Below are 23,852 nucleotides of genomic sequence, written 5' to 3' on the forward strand. Positions count from 1 at the left end.
TGAGCTCTGGGAGCTCCCACTTTCCGGAGAAAGAGCTGGTAGTGGCTGGTGGAGCAAGTGCAATCTGATTAGCAACCAGATAGTTGTGAATTTTTTAATCCCAGAAAAACAAGACTGTTTAAACAATAGCATCTCGTTGAAGGCACAATTGTTCCAAATCTGGGAAGAATGTTCAGATAGCTGTATCACATTGACTACAACACTAGTCATTTTCTAATTTGTTCTTCAAATCCGAGGAAGGAGCCAGAAGCTCTGGGCACAACATGTTCCACTCCCTACTAGGCTGTTATGGAAAATAATACTTGTCACGCAAAATTGTCCTATCCGTGCTAGTATAATTATGGCTAAGTTACCTACATAATTTGCCGTTTTTAAACTTCTCTTTGCTGTTTATAAAACATATTCCAGGTTGTGGTACTTGGAATTTTAGGATGTGAAAGAGGTCAGAAGGAAGCTGTGTTTAGGGAAATCATATCCTTGCCTAACTCTATTCTTCTGTGTTTCTCAAAGTTCTAGTCACTGTATTGGGAAGATAAGACTTTGTAACTCATTCTCAAGCAATGTTTATCTTTTTTTTCTGAAAAGATAGTGTTTAATACCAATACATTCAAAACCTGAGTTTTGCCTGTAAACACAGGTCTTTTCACTGATGAATTCAACGATCATTTTAGAAAAATTTAAAAATCACTCTAAATTTATTTAAATTGTGCAATATATTGACTCAGTGGGCACCATAAATTAATCTCAAAATAATTAAACTGAGGTCTTTTTAAATTAGCTTTCAGCTTTTAAAATAATGTTAGATTTACAGAAAAGTCACAGAGTACGAAGAGTTCCTGTGTACGCTTCACCCAGTTTCCCCTGATGCTAGCATCTTCTATAACCTAGATGCTATTGTCACAGCAAAGAAATTAACTTTGGCATATTACTATCAACTAAACTACAGAACTTTTCAAACTGCACCAATTGTCCACTAATGGCTTTTCACTGCTTCAGGATCCAATCCAACATACCACGTTTAATCTAACGAGATCTTTTTTGAAGGGGTGTTGAGGAGTGGAGGGAAATGAACAAGACAGAATCATTTTCCATTCAGTTGAAAACCGAATGAAATGCACGAGAAGGATTTAGTATATGGCCAATTGCCTTGACCCAGGGGCCCCTTGCTCTGTGACTGCTGTCTGGGTGTTAGTACCTGCCCCCTATCGGCTCCCTTAGGTTTTTGTGTCCAAATTTGTGGCTGCGACTTACTGTGGCATATGATTGACTCAGGTGCTGGCCTGAAGCCTGGTGTCTGCTCTCACAGCCCTGGGCCCCACCCCCACTGCACTAAGCCTGAGTTTCTGGAGAGCAAGAGAGCCCTCTGGTTGCTCTGCAGTCCTTTACAGCCACGGTCAGTTTCACTGCTCAGCAGCAGGGCTGTGTTCTCCCACAACTCCTGGGCTGAAATCCTGCCTCTGCTTTGTGACCATCAGCGAGGGGTTTAACCTTCCTAAGTTTCCATGCTCTCATTCCCGTTTTGCAGAGAGGAAATGAGAGTTGTAGTGAGGTTTAAATTTTGTAATTTTCAGATATCATATAAAAGAGTGCCAGGTGCAGAACAGGCACCTAGTAAACATTACCCGTTATGATCATTGTGTCCCAGAAGCAGAGGGTGGGTCAATCTCCTGATTGGGTGGTCAAGAAGCAACAAACACTTAATGCCAGAGCAAAGTCATTTAAGGAAATCAAACTTTGATTTGTTGGCTGGAAGAGAGAGTTATAAGGACGACCATCCCACTGGTAAAAGGAAAGAAATAGGAAAGTTGGGAATAGAATTCTAGAAAGCAAAGAAAACATAATTTTTCACTACTGAAAGCATGTGGGGCAAAGTTCATGCTAATCCTCTTCACCTGGCTCTGATTTTAATCTATTTGTGGCTAAAGTGAGCAGAGTTCTCATCACGATTTTAAGCTTAGCTCACGTGTAAGCAGTGAATCAGTGAGGAAAATGTTCTAATTTGGAGAGGTTAATTTTATAATAATCATCACAAGTACTGTGATTAGGTTTCTAAAGAAAAGAGGATTCCTGTAAAATAGCTTTTATCATCAAATAAGTTGGAGTTTGTAGAGTGTTTTGCGTCTTTCAGAGACCTTCTGTAGTCATTTTTTTCACGTGATGCTTGAGTTAAGGGAGGGTGTAGGAATTATGGTGCGTGTTTTGCTGAGAGGGAAGCCCAGAAAGAAGAAAGCTTATCAGGAAAGGCCTCATAGAGGAAATGACACAGGCCTGAAGCTTGAGAGATGTGAAGGGGGTTCCATGGGGGGGTGGGGGGGTTGGGGGGAGGGAGTTCCTGGCGCAGGTACAGCAGGAGGTAGGGCGCGGTGATAGAGGAGGGGGGGTTCTTCTGTGGGACTAACTTCCTCAATATGTCTGATGCTTTGGGTAAGGGGAGCAGTGTAGAGGCAGGGCTTTCTACGCCAGCTGGGACTCCGGACTGGATTCTCTGGCAGTCAGTTGCTTGGAGGCAAAGGGGAGTAACATCAGATTTCAGTTTAGGAAGATCCCTGTGGCAGTAGTTTAGAAGGCGAACTCGAAAGATTGTTAGCAGGTGGGTTCAAGATAGCTGATATTTTCTAAACCTGTTGGTCTTGCAATCTCAGGTCCCAGATGTGGTGACAATGAGCAAGAGTAGACAGCCAGGGTGGCACTACCAGCACAATACTGCCAGCAACAAAAGCACGAGATTTAGATGCAGAAACCGCTGGTTCCCACCCTGGTTTTGTCAGAGCTACAAATTTTCCTGGAGCATTACCATTTCATCTCCTTTGACTTATGCCTGTGTAATGAGAGTGTTTGTATGTCACCAATTTCATGTATATGTTAATTAACACCAATGGAGTACTTCCAACGACACATCAGGACTTGGGAATGAAGACAAATGTGAAGATGTCTTAGCTGGTCCCAGAATCTTATCCAGGGGTTCGGGGTTCAGTTGACTGCCTAAGTTACGTAGCTGGGTGGATATGGAGATTTTAGAATCCAATTTTGAGCTGCTTCTGTCATAATAGTTATTCAAATTAGTCCACGTTTTATTGTCTCCCTGAAAAGCAGAGCGCCCAAAAGATTTACACGGAGATTTCAAGCTTAACATTGCATTGTACCCAGGGCTCTCTTTGGAAGTCTGATGCGAAACAAAACAAAATGTCCCTAGTACTGTATGGATGGCTTGTTTATTCTGTTCTCTGCAAGTGCAGAACCCTGACTTCCTGCCAGGGAGAGAACAGGGTGTGAGCAATCCGGGGAAGTAAACGGAGCGGATCTTCGTGCTTTGTTTTTAGCATGCTGGACAGGACCACCCCAGGATCTGAACTTCCTGTGTCGAATGGAGGAAACCCAAGAAAATGCACGGCAGTCCTTCCCTCCTGATTCTGTCCCTGTAGATTTTGTGTCGGAACCACCATGATTTTTTTTTTTTTTTGAGGAAGATTAGCCCTGAGCTAACATCTGCTGCCAATCCTCCTCTTTTTGCTGAGGAAGACTGGCCCTGAGCTAACATTCATGCCCATCTTGCTCTACTTTATACGTGGGACGCCTACCACAGCATGGCTTTTGCCAACGGTGCCATGTCTGCACCCGGGGTCCAAACCGGTGAACCCTGGGCCGCCGAGAAGCGGAAGGTGCACACTTAACTGCTGCGCCACCGGGCCAGCCCCAACCACCATGATCTTCTGAGGGACACTGTAGCATTTATTAAGAGAGAACAGATCACCAAAGATGATCCCTTTCACTGTTGACCAGTCACATGCCCAGGAAGTCTGTAATCTTATCAACAACAAAAAATCAGTCTTCTAAAATGATACAACGAAGAGAAATAAAGAAATGCCTGAGTAGAAGCTGGCAGGGAAAATTCTGATGCTGATGAAATGATGGCAATGGAAGTTTGTTTACAATTTCTCTAGGAGGCAGAAGAAGCTGTTTTATACAGTAGCTTGGTTTCTAGAAAGTTGACTGTAAATGTAAATGGATGTTTACTTTAACTACACTTTCGGAGTTGGCCACTTAAAGGATTCTTTTGGAGAACATCCTTGTGATCGTTCTTTATGCTTCATAGCTTTGTATGTTTTATACCCTCTGTCCACCCCATTTTTTTTAAAGCAACAATCATTTGTAATTTTCTTACAAGCTAAATAAATTGGTCTTTGCCTTCTGAAACAATATTTGATTATTCTTGTTATTTTCTTAGAAGGAAAAGCAAGATTTTTTTGCTTGTTTGTATTTAAACTCCTCTGCTTTATTATTTCTCTTCATTTTTTTTTTCATTTCCTAGACTGACCAAATGATGAGATGCCTAGGAATTTATTGACTTTTTGTTATCGATGCATAACCCTGAGAGAATGAGGGAAACCCCAAGCACCCCGCCACCTGCCTGTGGAAATATTCATCCATCCTCTGGCGCCGTAACACAGATCCTGAAAGACCATCGTAACACATTCTCTATCTTAGGTTAGCTGCTGTGTGCTTGAAAATACAAACACCCTGGAGAATTATTGCATTCAATGGTCTATTACAGCACTATACTTTAATGGAAAATTGATTATTTTTCTCCGGTAGTGAGACAAATGGGAGTTTTCATGGGCATGTAGGAAAGAAGGGGCCATCTTAGAATCTGAGGCACCATCCCAGGGGGACAAGCTTACCCGAAGGACGAAGTTCTGGGCTGCCAAGAAGTTGTAAAAGGGATGCTGGATGCCTGGGAAGTATGTTGGAGAAGCTGCTCATTATGGAAGAAAAGGAAAATGGGAAGCAGAGATAAAGTAAGTGTGGCTTCCTGCACAATTTAGTTTTGGGAGGACTGGATTTTCTCAGCATACTCAATTTCAGAGAGACCTGAAATGAGACCTCTTCCTTCCAATGTGTATTGATCATTCATACGGACCTGGTGTTTTGCTAAGTGCTAATCATACAAAGCTGAACAAGATATTCTTGTCCTCAGTGAGTTTACATTCTAAAAGGAAAGATAGGCCAAAAGAAGAAAAAAGAGAAATATATTTTCAAGTTGTGATATGTACAATGAAGAAAACATACATTTTTTATATTTTTTGTTTTCTGCTCTACAATTTGACTACCCTGCAAAATCCGTGGTAAAACAGAGATAAGCTGGTAATGGCCGCAGTCTTTGTAATCTATATAATCAATTACTTTTGACTGAGGTCCTGAGTAAGTTAGATCCTATGTAAGAAATCCTATGTAGGATTTCTAGGGATAATCTTATGACACTCCCAGAACTCTGGAATTCTGTAGACTCAGTATTCTAAACACTGAGGGGCTCCTCAGAGCCAATTCTAATAATTGAGTAGGTCAGGTTGACCGCTACCTGTGAGGTTTAAGACCTACTTGCTGTGTGCTCCCTCCACCCCCAACACAATGCCCATCCCTTGGCTACATTTCCAGAAATTCCAGGGTTAAGAATTCTAATAGACTGGCCTCAGGAGAAGAAAACAGAAAAAGGTGATTAGTCGTGGAGCTGCTGGTGAGAGAGAGGACTAAGGAATACACCCAGAGCCCCAGAATGAAGCTAACAAGAAAACTGACTGAAATGCTCCAAGTAGGAGAGTGAGTCATAGCAGCTCTGGATCAGTAACCCAGGTAGCGGGAAGAGGCAAAGTGGAGAAGAGGATTCATTCTAAACTTAAGGGTAGCATGTGGGGAGCCACTTGAGGTCCTTGCTTGCTCTGCTGTTAAAGGGGGACTGTAAATATGTCCTATGAGAGGCTGCATGCATGCTTGTAAACATTCTTTTCTGTAAGTGATTACGACAACCATAAGAAATAGGAAGTCAGTAGGTGACTTATGTTATTTGTACATTACAAGGATAATTGTACTATAGTTAATACAACACTGAAGAACAATGTAAAATATATTTTTGCTTGTTCTCACATCTGTGCTAGTGAAAGAGGTAATATGAGGAAAATGAACGAGAGCAATTGAGTAAAACTACTGTCTTCTTGGGCCTTTGAGTGGGCACACGTTTCTTTGTCTGCCCAGCATCCTTTTGGGGGAACACATCTTCCACCCTCATTCTAAAGTACTCCCAATCAGCTGGTTTGGCCCAAGGAGGGGTATGTGATCCAGGCTCAGTCAATCAGAGGATTTTATCTTCTTAGTCACAGTGATTAGTTGATGAAAGAGTATGTGATAGAAGTTGGACCAGTCAGAAGTCTCTCTGGATATTTTATCAGCTATCCAGAAAAATACCCTTTCTCTAGGATCATAGGCTCTAAGAACTCTGGAGGTTGGGGGCAGCCAGAGTCCATCTTCCTGCCACGTGGAGTCAACTTGAAGATGAAGCCAAGCAGAGGCACGCAGTGTGTAGAGAGTGGGGAAGAGAGGCCCTAACTGATACTGTATCCATTCTAAGGGATCCTTGTGTGGATGTGCCTGAGTAGCAGGGCAGGTTTCTACCAGCCTCTGAGAATGGGGCAGTCAGGGCTGTGACTCACCCTGGAACCAGCTGTCCTTGTCAAGAGGGGCCAAGCTCTCCCGGGAAACTTACAGTGGAAGGAGACTGACGACAGCAAATAGCCAGCTGGGCCTACTTGTAGGTACTGGCCTTTGGGTGACTTCAAGATTAGTTTATAGCTGCCCGCTCTCCCCAGAGCCTTCCTGTGTCCCCCACTGCCTCAGGTCAACCTGAGTTACCCAATTCATCTGGTGAAAAGAGTGAAGAAGAAGTAGGAAGACTGAGATAGCGTCCAAGTCCAACAGAATTCGTTTTCTTGTCTTTCTCACGCATCTGATCTTAAGAAGCTTGAAGGCAGGGCCCGTGTCTCCCGCTATAGGACCTTCAGCCCCAGAACTCGGTAAGCATTTCAGCGAAGCACTGAATGAGTGAATGTGATGTGGAATGTAGAGAGAGGGGCCCTGAGGTATCCAGCCTGAGAAATTCATTGCTTTGGATTAAAAGCACAGCTTCGTCGAGCATCGCCTTAAAAAAGGCAGATACGCAGAGGAGACACAATGTCTTTCTCTGTCAACCAGCAACTCTCATTTTTGGCAGCTATCCGAACAAGGGGAACCATAAAAATTGGATTTTAGAGAACACTCATAGTATGATAGAAAGGGCACAAATTTGTGTAACTAATTTGGAAAGCAGTTTGGGTTTCTCTCTCAAGTTTAACATTCACATCCATATGACCCAACAAGGGATGGACCTAAGGGAAATTCGTGCAGATATACAACGGGAGACATGTGCATGGATGTTCTCAGCTGCACTGATCACAGGGCAAGACCTGGACACTCACCAAATGCCTGTCAACAGGAGAGTGGGTGGAGGAACTGTGATATACTCACATGGTTGAATATTATATGGCAACAAAAAGAAGTGAACTACACTAATTCACACCAGTGTGGATAAATCCTAGCAAGGAAACAATAAAACATGAAGTGAAGACAGTAAATGCCCCAAATGTGTATGACAGGATATAATTTTTATAGAGGAGGAAATAATGAATATAAGAATATACTCTATAGAAGTACGTATGGATGCAATAAAAGCAAAGAATTCTGGGTGATGGTTGTCTTGTGTGGGGAGAGGCTGAGAATGGTATGAGGGACCACTGGTTAGACAAAGGTTATGTTGAGGTTCTAGCTTTGGTTTGGGATGGTAGGCTTACAGGTACTTATCTCATTATTAATGAAATAAATAAGTAAAAACAAAACCAGAAAGCCAGAGTTGCCTAGGAAACAGCCTGAAGCTGGTGCTTCATTCGGAAAGGGCAACCTCAGCGCAATGATGGCGAGGGAAAAGGTGAAGGGAGGCAGGGAAGGACGGGGAGCAAGGCAGAGGATGCCTCAGCACTGCTTCCTGAAGAGCTCTGAAGACACAGGCAGGTGAGCCTTTTCAGCCACATGGAGCATACTCAGGGAGGATATTCAGAGAGATTGTGCCTTGGAGCAATCCTTGGGAGGGAGGAGGGAGAGGAAAATTGTTACACTGGGTCTCTCCAAGGGAAGGTGGCTTCCCCGGGCACCACTTCTGCGTTGCTTCTCTGGCCCCCTTTGCTGGCAGCTGGGGAGAGCCCATCTCAGGGGCTGTGTTTTAGCCAAGTCCACAAGTGGTGGGAGAAGCCGAAATCTCAGGGCGCATGGCTTATCAGCCCAGCTGCGCAATAGCAACAAAGGGAAGGCCCTGACCCTCCGGCAAGACTCTGGTTGGCCCCTGGGGGAGTAAGTTCCTGGCTGTGGAGGCAACTGAGCCAGAGCTGGTAGCTGCGGGTCCAGGCCAAAATGGCACTGAGGAAGCTAAGAGGTGCATAAGATGTGTGCCGTGTGAGCTGGGGGGCTTGGGAGTCAGACCCAGGTTTGAATCCCTATGTGAATTTGGATAAGTCCCTTAAATCCTCTTGAACCTCATGTGGAATACGAGAATAGTGGTAACTACCTCCAGGGGTTGTTGTGAGAATTCAAAGGAGAGCACGTACATAATGCGACCAGCAGAGTCTTTGGCACCTAAGAAGTCTTCAAAACCCGATATTCACCTCTGTTCTACCCCATGCCATGAAGCATAATTGAGACAGTACTGGGTGAGGGGCAGGCCTGGCTTCATTCTCCTTCTCTTCTCCTCGTCCCATCCTACCCTTTTGCTGACCGTGGGCAGACGAAGGCACTGGCCATGTGGTAAAGGATGAAAGAGAACAATTTTTACCCCCTTCCCAACGTCGACAGTCCTGGGGCTGTACCTCTCCTCTGTGCTCTCAGTTTGAAAAAGTTGGGTTTAAAGAGGCATCTCAAACAAAGATGCTTCAAGCAGGCAAATAATTTGCCACTCCCTCAAAATGATAGTCTTCCAATATTTATTTTGGTTGGGGGCAGAGCTGGTCCCAGCAGGACAAAACCACCTTTCACCGGTGTGTCAGGAGTTGGGCATGGGGACCCAAGGTCACCAACGGCAGATTTCCAGTTCATTTCAGGGATGTGTCAACCCCTTTATGACTTGCTGCCTTCACCACCTGTCCACCTGGTCATTCCTTCATGTGTTTAGGGCCCCTCCAAGGGGAATCAGGTCAGCTGAGCTCTTGGTAGCTGATAGACACCACTTTAATTCATCAATTTAATTTTCGGTCATATAAGAATGTCCATTTCCTGATTTGCCTGCCTGATACGATCAAGTGCCAGTGCTTTTTGTAGCAGCTCCCTAGGCTCTTGTGTTTGAATACTTACCAGGGACTGCAATAAATGCCCCTGCTATTTTGCTGGTGAAATGTAGTGTTGTGTAGGTGGAGGATTTAATTTCGTAGATTTAGGTGAGTGACTTAAAATTTCCCTTTCTTGTTCTTAATTTGCATTCTAATTTGGAGGTAAAACGAAGTTACTTGGGGGCTAGAAGAAGCTCTCAAAAGGGGCTCTCCTTGTGATTAGTACATATTTTACACATGACCCAATTCCAAGATACTCCTCCTCAGAGCCTTTTCACGACAGCATTCCTAATCGCTAGGTTTCCTCTCTTCCCTTTGAGTGAACCCCGTGGCATCCACAAGCATGTAAAAAATTCTGGAGGAGCAGCACTCCGGCACCTTCTTCGCGAATTTCCTTTGGCCTCCCCCTCCTGGCTCGCTTCCTATGTCCACAGGTCCAGTTGGCCCCAGTTTCTTTCTAGTACGCCATGGGCAAGGCAGTAGGAAGTCATTTTAAAGACTTCACACTCCTGACTTCAAGTGTCACTGGAGAAATGATCTTCTGCCTGGTCCCATAATACCTCTTGGGCCCCCAAGAGAGAAGCCTGGAATTCTAGTATCGGAACTCCTTTCCTTTGGCTCAATTTGATTGTTCCTTAAAGATCAATGGACTGGAGGACTGGCATTTTAAGCTGTCCTGGGTCTTCTGTCTCTTTGCTGTGAATGGCGGGCGGCCTGGGTCAGCGGAGGCTCTGACAGCTGCGGGATGGAGGAGGAGACGCTGTAATTAGGGAGCTCCGGACCCACAGGGAGCTCCTGCAGCTTCCGTTTTAATAGGGGCGTCAAGGACCTGCTTACAGGTGGTAAGCAATACTCCAACCTTGAAATCCCTGTCTCTTGCTCACATAGCTGCTCCTGCCTGTAACTTTCCAGTTAGAAATGTTTGTTTACGGTAGCAATGGAAAATAGCATAGGTTAGCGAACTAGCAGAGGTTGGCGAACCCACAAAAAAATTAAATACCAGAAAAAATGTCACCTAAAATGCAATATTAAAAAAAGGTGAACAATAAAAAACTTGCGAGCCAAGAAAAAAGGCTCCTCGGGGGAAGAAACACGTACTATGATATTTTCTGCCTCCTTTTTTTTTGTTTGCCCCGTGGTGTTAGGCTATCTTCTATGAAGGTCATCTTTTATGAAAATCAATAACTTTGGCTAATGTTAGGATGTCAATGTAAGGCAATGTGAGATGGCGTGGTAAGTAAACAGTAGGCATCCTGAATCAAAGGATGGGAGCGTTTAAGGATGCAGTAGCCCAGCCAGATGCTCCCTTTTAATCAGATTCCTCCTCTCTGTGGGGCTCACCCTCTGGCCTGGACTTTCTTGAGCTGCCAGACGAAAGGCGAGAGAGTTGAGCCTTACCTTCTTCCATTTCTAATCTTAGAGAATGCATTTATTCCTTTCATCAGTTGTCAGGACCAGTCTCAGAAATTGCTGAGAACTGGGTGTGAATAATAATTACTAATATTATATGGTTCTTTGTAGTTTGCCAAGCATATTAACGTGCGTTATTGCATTTAGTCCTCCCCATCATCCTGGGAGGTAGACATTACTATTATATTATCATCACAATTTTGTAGCTGTGGAAACTGAAGCTTAAAGAGGTGATGTGACTTGTCGAAAATCATAGAGCAAGGGAATGCCTCTAAACTCAGGTTTTCTGGCCCTAAGTCCTGTTGCTTCACAATTCACACTGAGTCTCAGGAGATGCCAGTTGTCCATCAGGCTCCCCTCACTCTTACTTTACTAATAATAACAGTGGTAATAATGGCTGACATTTTGGGGTAGTCACATGGTGCCAGGCACATCTCATTTGATCCCCATACCAATCCTATGATACAGAGTTTGTAACTGAACTTACTTTACAGTTGAGTAAACTGAGGCTCAGAGAGGTTAGGTATCTTGTCCCAGATGCATAACAGTAAGTGATGGAGACAGAATTCAAATCCAGGCCTGTTTGGTTCGCCCGCCAGCTCTTAACCACTCTACTCTGTGACCTTGCTGTGTCCTTTGGTTTCTCTTTCAAGGTTTCCGGCTCTTTGCAAATGTCTGATTCAACACAGCAGAGCACATATGGTGCTTTCAAGGGCAAAGGACCGAACCACAGGCTGGGGGAGGGCACACAGGATGGACAATGGGGCCTCCAGGACTTATACTAGTGGGAACCACAAGTGACCCTTGGCACAAAGCTACAATAAGGAAGGCGTTAGTCAGGGGGGGCGTGGAGCCCAGTGCGGGAAGGGGAAACACCAGACTTTCCAACCCGCGCTGAGGCAGCAGGGACTTTCTCTGGACCCTCTGCCCTGAATCTGGCACTGGATGGGAGAATGAGTGCTTAACACCAAGTCATCCCTTCCTGGGAACGACCTATGACCTTAGGCCCAGCAGAGGGCGCAGCGTTGCCAGCTGGGTGTGATGGCAGCGGCGTGTTCTGAACACGGCAGCCCAGGCCGAGGCTTGAAAGTCCCCTAGCTGGTTACAAATGCTCCAGTCCTGAGTCAATCCTAGAAGATAAACTTCTTTGAGGTAAAGGTCATAATACACTGAGAGTTTTGCTGTGATAAAAAATAATAGAAAGTCCTCAACCACCTTTCTGTGATATTTAGCTCATTCCCTTGCTGACTGACTCTGGCAGAGGGGTGGGGGATGTCAGTGGGAGAATCCACGTGTCTTCCATCTTGCCCACTCCCTAGGGAAGCGGTGGAGCGCTTTTTCTCCATCATAGCTCATGATTCTCAGCTCTGGCTGCACCTTAGAACCACCTGGGGGTCTTTTACCATCGACCCGTGCATGGGACCCACCACTCAAGCATCTCTGAGGGGCGTGGACCACATACTGTAATTTTTATAAGCTCCTCAGGTGATGGTGAAGCACAGAGGGTATTATGCTCTGGAATTTCACACTTGGAAATAAAGAACTGGCCCAGGTGTCCAATTGAACTTTAGACCGTTTTGGTGAGTTTGGAAGGGAGACGGGCATTGTAGACCAATTTTAAAGAGGGGAAGAAGGGAAAAGAGAGGGAAGGGATTTTCCAGGCCAGAGGACTGGTGAGGGCAAGTTTGGGGTAGGAGGCAGCCTCTTTTTCTTTGTCCTCCCACATCCTTCCTTCTGGTAGTGTATTACAGTATCACTTATTCCGATGGCTTAGCTTTCCATGTACCCAGGCACGAGATTTCTACTCCTTCCCTGGCCAACCTTTCCAATTAGACCTGTACTACTGTTCGAATGTGTCTCCTGGTGTGGAAACCCAAATCTTTCTTTTGTGATTCTTAGCTCTTTGCAATCCCGAGCAGTGGGTCTTGAGACCCCCCATCTATCTAGAAGGAGCTGGGGACCACGTCTGGTGCATTCTGTACAGAGCAGAGCACGTGCACGCGCACTGAGGATGCGTCAGCGAGGTGGAATTCAGACCTCACTCGGGCTCAGCTTTCAACCCAGCTGTAAACTCAGCGCATCTGCCACTGGACCTACAACAGTTAATTCTGTTAGGACACAGAGCTAAATCCCCCAGGAGGCTTGGCCTGGAGAGGCCCCCTGAATGGCCGCCTGCTTCAAGGTGCGCTCATATTTCTTGATTTAACTGGGTCAGTGCGGTTATTTTTGCCATTTGATTTCCGAGCAGGGCTGGCTTCAGTGTGCTGGCAATTCCCAGAGATCGTGGGCTCTGAGTGACTGGGGCAGGCGTTCAGGAGCCCCCAGTGACTATTACTTCATTTCATTCCTCCCCTTGCCTCACGGTTTATGTGTGAGTTGTTATGGGACCGAGTTCTATTTTTAACCGCAAACACGCTCTGTTCGACTGGAATCATGTTCCTTAGACACTGCATTATGCAAGCTGGCTCCAAAGTCTGCCAGGAGTGCTGAACTAAACTGTGACAGTTCCCAGCTGTAGTCATTGAAACCCCAACTGAAACAAACAGCACACTTGCTTGCTGCGAGATAGAATTTCAATTGTGTTAAATACCTGTCTGGCGCTACTTGATAAGAAAGCCGTGTCTATCCACTTCATTCAGCGTCTCTCATCTTGTCTCCTGCCTAATCCCAGAATAAATCCTGTGGGCTTGGGGAAGGGCATTAAACAGGCTTCTGGTGAAGATGATTAACCTTGAAACAAGTCATAACGAGGCACAAGCAATGTAACGCTCATTGTCATGTGTCTTCTCAGGTCATAGGCAGGAGGGGAGCAAAGATGATTTAGACGGAGGGCATCCTGTTGAGAAGCCACCCTGCTGAAGGCGCTCCTGCTGAGCCGTTCATTATCCTAAAGTGAGTCTGTCACACAAGTCTGCTGGTGGGGTCCCAGGCTTTCCTTGGGGTGATCATAGAGAAGTGGCTTTTGAGAATTGCACAGAGCCAGAGACTTTTTCCTCTGACTCCTGTGGAGTCCTGGTACCCGGCTTATCCAACATGACCCAGAGAAGGGGCAGAGCTAGAGTCTCTGAAGGGAGAATGTTAATGTCAGTCAGGATGCTTTGGTGGCAAGCAACAGAAATCAACTCTTTGAATCAGAATTAACCTACTTAAGAAGAAGAGCACTTTTTAGAAATTAAGTTCCATGAGAGCAGGGGCCAGCTTGTTCACGACTGTTTCTCTGGTGGAACAGAAGCTTGAAGATAGTAGGCACTCAGTAAATGTTTGTGGACGAAAAGAAGATATAGGGTGATCAAAGAATTGTTAGGAAGACTGAAGCCAGTTCCAGAAAATGAAGAGGCTGAGAGCATCTCTGGAGGGGTTTGGTTCATGACAGTCAGCAGGACCTTGCTACTGGAATGAAAGCTCTCTGACTATTCCTATATTTTTGAGTGTCTATACTCATGAGTCAAAATCCGGAAGGAGAGTGTATTAGTCAGAGTTTTCCAGAGAAAAACAGGACCAATAGGAGACACACACACACACACACACATAGATTTACGATAAGGAATTGGCTCACACAGTTATGGAGGCTGGCAAGCCCAATGTGCAGGGTGGGCTGGCAGGTCGGAGCTGGAGACCCAGGGAGAGCCTATGTTCCAGCTGGAGGGCTGTCAGGCAGGAAGAGCCATGTTGCAGATGGAGCCCAAAGGCAGTCTGCTGGAAAATTCTCTCTTATTCCTGGGATAGTAGGTCTTTTTATTCTATTCTGTCCTATTCTGGATGAGACCCACCCACATTTGGAGAGCAATCTTTACTCCCCTGATTGAAATGTTAATCTCATCCAAAAACACCCTTGCAGAAAGACCCAGAATAATGCTTGCCCAAATACCTGGGCACCCCATGGCCTAGTCAAGCTGACACATAGAATGGACCATCCCAGAGATGGGGAGGGAGGGCCCCGCTGGCCTGGCTTGAGTCACGGGACTGTCCTTTGGGCAAGTAGAAGGCAGGGTATTTATCTGTCAGTGTCGGAGCCTTTGCACAGTGGGGCAGAACGATTTCCCAAAGGACAAGTGGGGAGCTGTTCTCAGGAGGGAGAGGAGCGGATGCTGGGCAGCCACAAGACAGCACTCACTTTCTTCCGGGGGAGTCCCACTTTGTCACTTGCTTCTCTGTGGCTTCTGTGTGGCTTAACATCTCTCTGCTCCGCCTGCCTCTTCCAGCTCCCCTCCTCCATGTGGAAGGGAGAGTGGCAGGGGTGGGGAGGGAAATCGTTTCTGTCCCTCTGCCCCTTCACCTCCAGTCACGGGTAGAGGTGGCTGTTGGAGGGTTGACCACCAGCTCTGGCCCTTGCTCTTATAGGTTCATGCTATTGATTCAGCACTCAAACACTGCCTCACTCTGGAAAAGTCTCCCTACACCGTAAAGGGCGTGCACAAGACATCTCTGCCCCAGAAGAGTTCCAATCTATTGGACTCCATGCATTTTCCTTCTTTTCCCTTCTTTACCTACTAGAGGTGTCGTGTAGCTGTGGCTGTTGCTAACCCATGGTGTGCCCTTGTGGAATTAAAAAGGCACCCCTTCCTCAAGATACCTTACATCCGTTGGTCAGAAATTGTCATCATGTACTGATTTTGTTAGAACAAGGTGCTGCTATATACCAGAAAGTTGTCGCAATAAGTCTACCATGTTTACAATGTGAACGATGCCTCCTTAGATACGGCACCCTTGTGCAGCGTACAATTTGTCCACCTGTACATAGCAGGTCTGAACTACTAAGGGAGAGGCAGGCCACCAGAGGCCAGAAAAGCACAGCTTGTTCAATGCTCTTGTGAATGGGGGGGTGTGTGTGTGTGGGGGGGTGAGGGGGTGGGAGGGTGTATTCTCTTTCTTTGGGTTCTGATCAATAGCTGAGCCACTGATCAGAGTCAAGACAGAACTATGAGTCCAAGACTCCTCTAGTCTGGCAAGTCCACCATACTCCCCAAAGAAACTGCCTGCAAGGAATTATGGAACACTGCTCTCCTCTTGGGGGCATTCCTGGGGGACAGACAGAGCCCAGACCAGACCAGCGGGCAGAGGCAATCAGCAGATACTGCCACTCCAGGGCGCATCTGATGTGATGGCCTCTTCAGAGGTTTGTAAGCCTGACTCCTGAGTAGTATAGATGGACTGACTCACTGCAAATTCCATGGATCCACGGTGGGGTGGACAAGATCAGTAGTCTCAAATGAAAACAGGTAAGACAGAAATTAATAGAAATTCTAATGATTTCCCCCATATCTCAATAGATCACATTGTACGTGTCCTGGGGTAGGCACAGCCCACTTTGTTGACCACTGATCTAGAATCTGTTACTCCACTTACAGCAGCTGTGCAGGCAAGGCTAATTGATTACCACGCTCCCCCTGAGCCTGGAGGCATTCTCATACTCCATTACAATGCAGTGATTGCTAGGTCGGGGCTCAGCAAATGGTGCCTTGAGGGCCTTATCCAGCCTGTCGCTTGTTTTTATTAATAAAGTTTTATTGGAACACAGCTCCACTCACTTGTTTACATATTATCTATGGCCAATTTCGTACTCCAGTGGCAGAGCTGATTAACTGCCTCAGAGACCATACAGTCTAAAAGCCTGTGAAAATTAATAAGGGGAAACCTCATTTAAAATGGAGTTGGGCGCCCAGAAGGCAGAGCCCTCATGTGCCCCTACTTGACCTCAACTACAGGAAGGATTGTCAATTACAGACCTCACCAGGAAGAAGTCCTCAACAGGAAGCATCCTCAATGACAGACCCCAACAGGAAGAGATGTACATCGCATCCCCAACAAGAAATCGACTGCCCTGGACACAGCCAATGAGAAACCACCACAGCCCTGAACCGTCACTTTCCAATAGTGGATTTTGTTCAAAACAACCACTCCCAACTTCCTCCTTTTTCTCTACATAATAACGTTCCTCTCCTTTGCTTGCTGGACTTGCCTGTGGCTTTTGCTATAGCTGGCTTGTCCTCAATTGCAATTCCTTTGCTATTCCTGAATAAACCCATTTTGTTGGTCAAGTTACTGGCCGTTTTACTTTCTTTAGGTCAAAAAGTGCCAAATACTTATTATCTGACTCTTTACAGAAATGCAAGAAATCTGACCCCTGCTCTAGGTAGTCAAGTGTGCGTTGGTAATGAAAGGTAAAACATTTGTGGGCTGGCCCTGTGGCCAAGTAGTTAGTTTTGTAGCCCAGGTTCGCCGGTTCGGATCCTGGGCGTGGACCTACTCCACTCATCAGCCACACTGTGGAGGCATCGCGCTTACAAAATAGAGGAACATTGGCAATGGACGTTAGCTCAGGGCAAATCTTCCTCAAGCAAAAAAGCAAACAAAAAAACCATTTGGTATCCCTGCTCTCAAGTCAGGCTAGACTTTGGAGAATACCTCTTTGTGCTAATGAAGTCAAGCTTGGCCTTGCTTTCTTCTGTGGGTACTTAATCTTTGCTAGCTTTTTAGAAATCGAATCCATTGGTCAGAAGGGCCCAGAAGTGAATGTGGATGAAACTGGTCACCTGAAGTCCATGTCCTACACAGTATGGTCAGCAGGGTCCACTCCACCCTCAGCTCCTCTGCTAGTTGCCTCCAAGTGGCTGTGGTGCTCCTCAGCACAGGTGACACCAGCAGCCCCGAGGCCTCCACCACCAGAGGGCTGCAAAGATGCCACATATCACCAAGGGGGCCGTGGGGATCTCTGCTGACATGTTCGGATTTCTTAAGAGGAATTTTTTTTTTAATTCAAAATTTGAGGGGCCAGCCGCATGACCCAATGGTTAAGTCCGTGTGCTCTGCTTTGGCGGCTCAGGGTTTCGCTGGTTCGGATCCTGGGCACAGATGTGACACTGCTCATCAGGCCATGCTGGGGTGGCGTCCCACATAGCACAACCAGAGGCCCTCACAACTAGAATCTACAACTACGTCCTGGGGGGCTTTGGGGAGAAGAAGAAGGAAAAAAAAAAAAAAGATTTGAAGTAGTAGTTGGGAAAGGAACTGAAATGGTGTATTTCTCCCCGTCCTGACAATTCCCAACTGTGACAACACTCCCTTATCTCTTCCTCTTTGGCTCCAGCCATCGGAAGTGGGAAAGAAGAAAAGGAGTAAGAGCTGATAAAGGAGGTAAAGAGAAAAGGAAGGCAGAGCCAGAGGGAAACCATGGTCTGAAAGATTTAAAGTGTTTCTATATGCTGAGCATGTATCATATATATATGCTTAAATATATAAACCTAAATAGAGTCCACCCCTGGCAGGTTTGGGCAATTCCCACTAATCAGGGACCACTGATCAGGGACCAGCCTGAGTCCTTACACAGGAGCTAAGAGATTAGGGAAGAACACAACAAACCAGCTGGCCTGGGGAAGCCACTCCACAGGCCTTGCAGAGGCTGGAGGTCTGTCAGCTGCTCTGCTCCAGCCCCGGCCCTCTCCTCACCCCAGGCCCCATCTCTGCGTCCAGTTTGGAGATGGGAGCAGGCCTGAGAACTGGAAGTAAAAATGACAAAATCTGCTCCTTGAAAGCTGTCACCATGGATAGGAAGAATTCTGTTTTGGTCACATCTAATGGACCGTAACACAAAGAAAAAGGTGGGTGCGCCCTCTTTTCTGGGGAGAAGGACACTTGTGGTTTCAGAATGTCACATGCCCGGAAGACTCGTCCTTGGGCGTCTGTGGAGCACCTCGGACGCAGGCAACAGCTGCTCTGCTGTGGCCCCAGGAGCCACATTTCCACAGCTTAGTGGGAGCGAAGGCCTTGGTGGCGGGTTTTCCTGGAGACAGCCAGAGCAGGAGAAGAGAAAGTGGCGGACACTCGTTTCCGGCAGGATTTGCTGTGTGCACACGTGAGTACATTGGTTTGGGTGATACCCACTCTGGCTCATTGGAGGCTGGTCCACACGTGCTGCTCTTGCTGTTGCCATTGCTATGTTTTCGTTTTTGTTTATCCCCACACCCTCTCCTTTGGGAACTGCTGCTTTCCCATTCCACACAGTTCTGGCGGGCCAGTTAATTGTGTGGCTCTGGCTTTTCAGCCACAGAGGTGGTCCCTGTCGGGAGAGAGCCTCCCTGGGTCCCTCACATCCTGCTGTGTGTGCCAAGAATGCAAAATCCTAACCACTGTTTTATCTCAGCCAGTTCTCAGGGTTGTTTACACAGCTGGTGACCTTGTGGGACAAGGGACTGTCTCCCCCTGGACAAAGAGCAGGCTTGCGTGCTATAAAAGCAGTGGCTTCCCCCAGCTCCAAGATCCTCAGCTGTGGTGCACACCCATTGCCTGTGTGGTCGCCCTCTGGGTTATGCCATCTGGCTGCTCACCTGAGACTCCGGGAGGCCCCACCAGAGACGCTGGTGTTCATGCTGGGTGCTGTGCTCTGCATAATAAAGTCTCTAGTCTCTGACCCATCCCTTGTCTTCTGGCAGCATGCAAGAAACAGCAACGGGCTAACCTATTAGCTTGAAAGGAGGGTAAAATCTAAGCACAGAGAGGCTGGACATTTCGTTTCTGGAAATGGACCCAAACAGGTCTTCTCTGAAGTTCTTTTGAGACATTGATGTGAATCTAGGAGAGAAAATATTGAGCATTTCCCTGAGTTTGCCGATTGTGTAGACGGTGACCTGGCAGCTGTAAATGTAGGGATTTGAGTCATACTTTACACACGTAGTTGCTATGCTGTTACTCAGATCCCTCCCCGTTTAGGGCTTTCGCGTGCTGTAGTTGTAAGGGTGAACGCTGATTGCAATGCTCACCCGCTGTGTGTCTCCCTCCCCTCCCAGCCCCCATCTCCACCTGTGTGCAATGCTCACTTTCTTCTGTCGGTGAGGGAAGTGGGTGTGGGTACAAGTGAAGTGCCCCCTCGGTTCTGAGAGCAAGCTGACCAAAGCGTAAAGTGGAGCCACCATCAAGCTGACATTTAGTAGTCTGGGGCCTGCGCAGACCAGGGCGCACGTCCACAGGCACTGAAACTGCCGTGGCATTGAACGTGAGTCTGAACAGCTCAGTGCCCGCCTCTGTGAGGACACCTGCCAGACTCCCTTCTCCCCACACGCCCGACTGGGGAGTGAACCCACGAGATGCAGTGCCTGGGGTTTGCCGCTAGGTGGACCTCTAAAGACTTAATTTCCAGCAATCAGTGTGGGTTTGGGGTGGGGGTCATTTTTCCCTCAGAATTTAGGTCCTAGGCTTTAGGTAACTCAGATTTCGGTACTAGGTGAAAACTCCTGCGGTTCATTTGAGATGTCCTGACTCACACTGGTGAGTACGGTAAAGACAGCTATAAACCCAGGTTTCGTCGGTGGGGGTGTTCTTTAGTGAATTGTTCACCCGCGGGCTGGGTGAGTCCTGTTGTACTTCACCTGCTCAGAAGGGCACCTTTTTGTACTTTTCATAAGGTGCCACATGTCCTGATGCTGGCGCTGGTTTGGGGCCACCAGGAGAAGAGCGGAAGTCTCGTGCCCAACCCCCCGCCCTCCAATCACTGAGACAACACCAGCAGCCACTTACCTGGAGATGCGCTGTTAGAGGAGAGAAAATGAAAGCCACGCTCTGTGCCGTCGGTTTCTGTTCCAGCTGATGGAAATCCCTGACTGATGAATGAAAACTAGAGGAAAAGCTCCAAGAGAACAGAACCGGGAGAGACGCTTTCCCCCCTCTCGAGGAGTACGGGGCGATGCGTCTGGCCTGGGTTCGAGGTGCAAACCTGTTATCTCGTTCTGTGCCCCTGAGCCAGTCACTCTGCCCCCCAAGGCCCACTGTCAAGGCAGGACCACTGCGCTCTGACTCCCCCATGCCCACAACTGTCGTGATGTCCTCCTGCTGTGCCGTGGGCCCCAGGACCCAGGTATCAGAAGCACAGATTTCCACCTCCCTCGCAGTTGCAGGCTGGAGGACAAAGGAGCACCCCTCTGGTGGGATGGGCACAGTTCCAAAAGGAAATAAGTAGCTGAAGTTATTTCACGCACACCACAGCTCAAAGTCTGATGACACGCGGCCAATCCCTCTGCAGCGAGGCCTTTGGAAATCGCAGTGTCCCCGGGAAGAGCCTCAGACACCTGCTGTGTCATTTCCAAGACCGTCTTCTCCAGGTAAGTAAGCACAGCGGAAAGGAGGCCCGCCCCATAGCACGGAGGGATTTTCGGCCAGATTTTTATTTTTTCTGCAGATAGCTTTTGACGTTTACTTTAATTCTCTTTATTGTGAACTGAAACAACCATATAGAAAAGTATATGAAACATAAGGTACAGCTTAATTTTTCTCTCCTATAAAGTAAACGCCTTCTCAGTTCAGGAGATCACCAGCTGCGCGCCCCCCGGAGCCCTCGCGCGCATCCCTTCTGGGCTGCGGTTCCCCTTTTCAAAGGTGATCGCTGGGCCTCCTTTTATGCTCATTCACTTCTTTGCTTTTCTTTAAAATTTTACTACTTAAATATACATCCATGGACACTGTTGTTTGATTTTTCCCTGTTGTTGAAATTTTTTAGAAGTGCATCCATCCGGTGTGTGTTCTTTACGTCTGGCTTTCGTTCTTTATGTTGGTTTTGACCAGCGTGATGTTTGCGAGACGCGGTCACATTGCACACGGCTGTCGTTAATTCAGCGTATAGCGTCGTACTGTGTGAATAACCATCGGTTTTTACAAATTCACTTGATTGTGGACATTTGCTTGTTACCAGTGAGGGGATCCTATGAAGACATCTGCGTTCTCCTCGATGCCTCCGTGTACCCACATTTAAGCAGAGTAGATATGTTGGGTTAGAACTGCCGGGGCGTGGGGTACGTTCCTTCGACTTGACTAGATGATGCCCAAGTGATTCCACTGATTTATGCTCCCACAGCTGTGGTGAGTGGTCTCTGTGCTCCACATTCTCACCGGCATCCAGTGATGCCAATCTTTGCAAATGTAGCTTTTCTGTTGGCGTGCTTTGTGTGTGTGTGTGTCTGAATCTGAAATAGTGGGTGGCCTTCTTAAGACAAATCACTTGGTCTTTAGAAGTGGGCGACTGACTAAGAGGCTGTTTTGAGGCCCCTTCTGGGGGCTGCACCCTGGAGAGAGAATGAGCTCAGGAGTCAGGTTTTGGGGTTCAATCCTGGGTATACTACCTACTAGCCGTGTGACCCCAGGCAAGTTAGTTAACCTCCCCCACCTCAATTTCCTCATCAGTAAAATGGGATAATAGTCTCTACATCCTGGGTGTGTGTGAGGATTAAATGAGATACTACGTGAAAAGGGCCTGCCTGGAATACGCACGTGGTGCATGTTAGCCATTATTATCCTTGAGAAGAATTCTCCCCTCCGAGGGCTTTGAGACTCACCCAGGAGAATGGCAAAAACATCATGCCTTTTGCGTTTCCGAGGTGCTTTACTTGTTGTAGACTCTGCAGGCTAGTCCTAATGTTAGCACTGCCCCTCAGCAGCGTGAGGGAAAGCAGGTGGTTTGTGTCCTTGACTGAAAATTACCTAAAGTGCTCAACTCCTCCGATCCTTTGAACTGAACGTCTCCGAAGTCACAGACATTACAAGTGGAGAGTCAGAGGCACAGCAGGGGCCCCTTCTAGACTGTTCAACAGCAGTTTTGAGTCAGCCCTCTCCTACTTGTTGGTGTAGTGGGGTACTTACACACTTTGCTCAGGTCAGGGGTGTATGCATGGCCTCAAGGAGAGGTGGGTGGTTCGGGCTGCTGTGTATGGAGGGGAGAAGCGTGCAGTTTATGTTGAGTTTACTAAGGAACCAGAGTGAAAGCCCAGTGGAGCGCACGCCTCTAACATGCTGGAGAGCAGCTCGAGAGCGAGAAACCTCTGGAGCGCACTGGATGGGGTGAAAGCCTGGGGAGGAGGGGAGAGACGCGATCCTGGGAAAGTTGAGGGGCTGGGGTGGGGGAACCTAAGGAGATCGTTGGTGTGAGTCAGAATGGTCTGCATGCCCAGGGGCAGCCAGCCAGCCAGCCTGCCACGGTCCCAAGCCATGCCTGTTGATACCCGTGCAGAGAAGTAGCTTTGGCTGTTCTGGCCTCAAGGCATCCTCTGGAGGGCACTACCACCTCGAAAGCCCTTCTAGAAACAGAGAGGGAAGTGGTGCTATGGAGGGACAGTCAGAGGTCCAGGACCTGGGTGGAGCTGCATAGAGCAGAGGCTGCCCTTGCTACACTGAAATGGAAAGATGTTTGCCGTGCACTATAAACCGGTGCAATTATACAATGACAGGTGCACGATTGCACCTGTAGCATGATGCCATCTAACAACAGATGTCTGTCTAAAAGGGTCCGGGAGGTATCTCAGTGGCATTAAAAGGAATTCTCTCTGGGTAGAATTACTGGTTCTTTTTATCTCCCTCTATTTCTGTATTTATTATGTATCTGCAGATTTTTCTGGTTAAATGAGTTTTTGTATTACTTTTGTAATTAGACTAAAAGGAGCAGGAACGTTACCAGGATGTCTCGTTTAAACTAACTCATTGCGGGTGGGGAGGGAGGTGAATTCATGGATTCTTGTTAAAGTCAGCATTCATGATTAAGCTCCACTCATATTATACGTGTAGTAAGTGTCATCTACTTACATGCCTGTAATGTGTTCCCGTCCACACGTTGGTCACTGACTAGCTGATAAGATGTGAGGTTCACTCCCGTTTGGGGGCAAGGCCAAAAGATCCCCCTGACCCCTCGCTCAAAGGTTCTGGCTAAGGTTATTTCCATGGCAATGAGGGAAAAAAATAAGCCAGAAGATGTGTATCTGGATTGGGGAAAGGCGAGGTGCATCTTTCTTCTGTCTGATTTTCCTTGGTGTCCGGCAGTGACGTTGTTCGTTTGGCGCTGGTCACGGTTGCCTCCTGCCCCTGACGGGGGTTGCCGATGTCAAGGACTTGAGAGAATAAATCCCTAATCTTCTTAAGTACCCAAAGGAGGGAGGAGTCCAGGGCTGGTATGGTGGCCCCAACAGGTCATCAGTGCACAGGCCCCTCCTGTTCCTGCCCCATACCCCTCGGTGGGTGGCTCCTGGCACTGAGCTCGCAGGACTACGATGGGATCTTCAGCCACTGTGTCCTCATTTCAGCTGCAACTGGACAGGGGAAAGAGGCCTTCCAAGAGGCCTCACTGAGGTTGCCCTCGTATTTGGTAACACCCAACCTGCACAAGAGGCTTGGAATGCAGTTGATTTTATTTATTTATACATATATATAAAATCTGCCCCATTGCGCAAGACTTCTGTTACAAAAGGAGAAAGAACAGACCCTGGGCAGGCAACAAGCAGTATCAGTTTAAAGCCT

At 47.3% G+C, this 23,852-nt stretch overlaps 1 long non-coding RNA gene across 2 annotated transcripts in view; it reads left to right on the top strand.

Moving 5' to 3' along the window:
* Window positions 1-23,852, top strand: part of LOC139082981 (uncharacterized) — a 125,902-nt gene that overhangs the window by 1,770 nt on the left and 100,280 nt on the right. The window contains exons 2-3 of one of the 2 annotated variants that reach the window (XR_011539407.1): window positions 19,985-20,433; window positions 20,562-20,677. This is a non-coding gene — a long non-coding RNA (uncharacterized lncRNA). Of the gene's footprint in view, window positions 1-4,309; window positions 7,552-19,984; window positions 20,434-20,561; window positions 20,678-23,852 lie in introns of those variants that run through there. The other variant, XR_011539406.1, reaches the window with a different exon arrangement.

The sequence above is a fragment of the Equus przewalskii genome, chromosome 4 (assembly GCF_037783145.1).
Source record: "Equus przewalskii isolate Varuska chromosome 4, EquPr2, whole genome shotgun sequence".
In the NCBI taxonomy this organism is placed as follows: domain Eukaryota; kingdom Metazoa; phylum Chordata; class Mammalia; order Perissodactyla; family Equidae; genus Equus; species Equus przewalskii.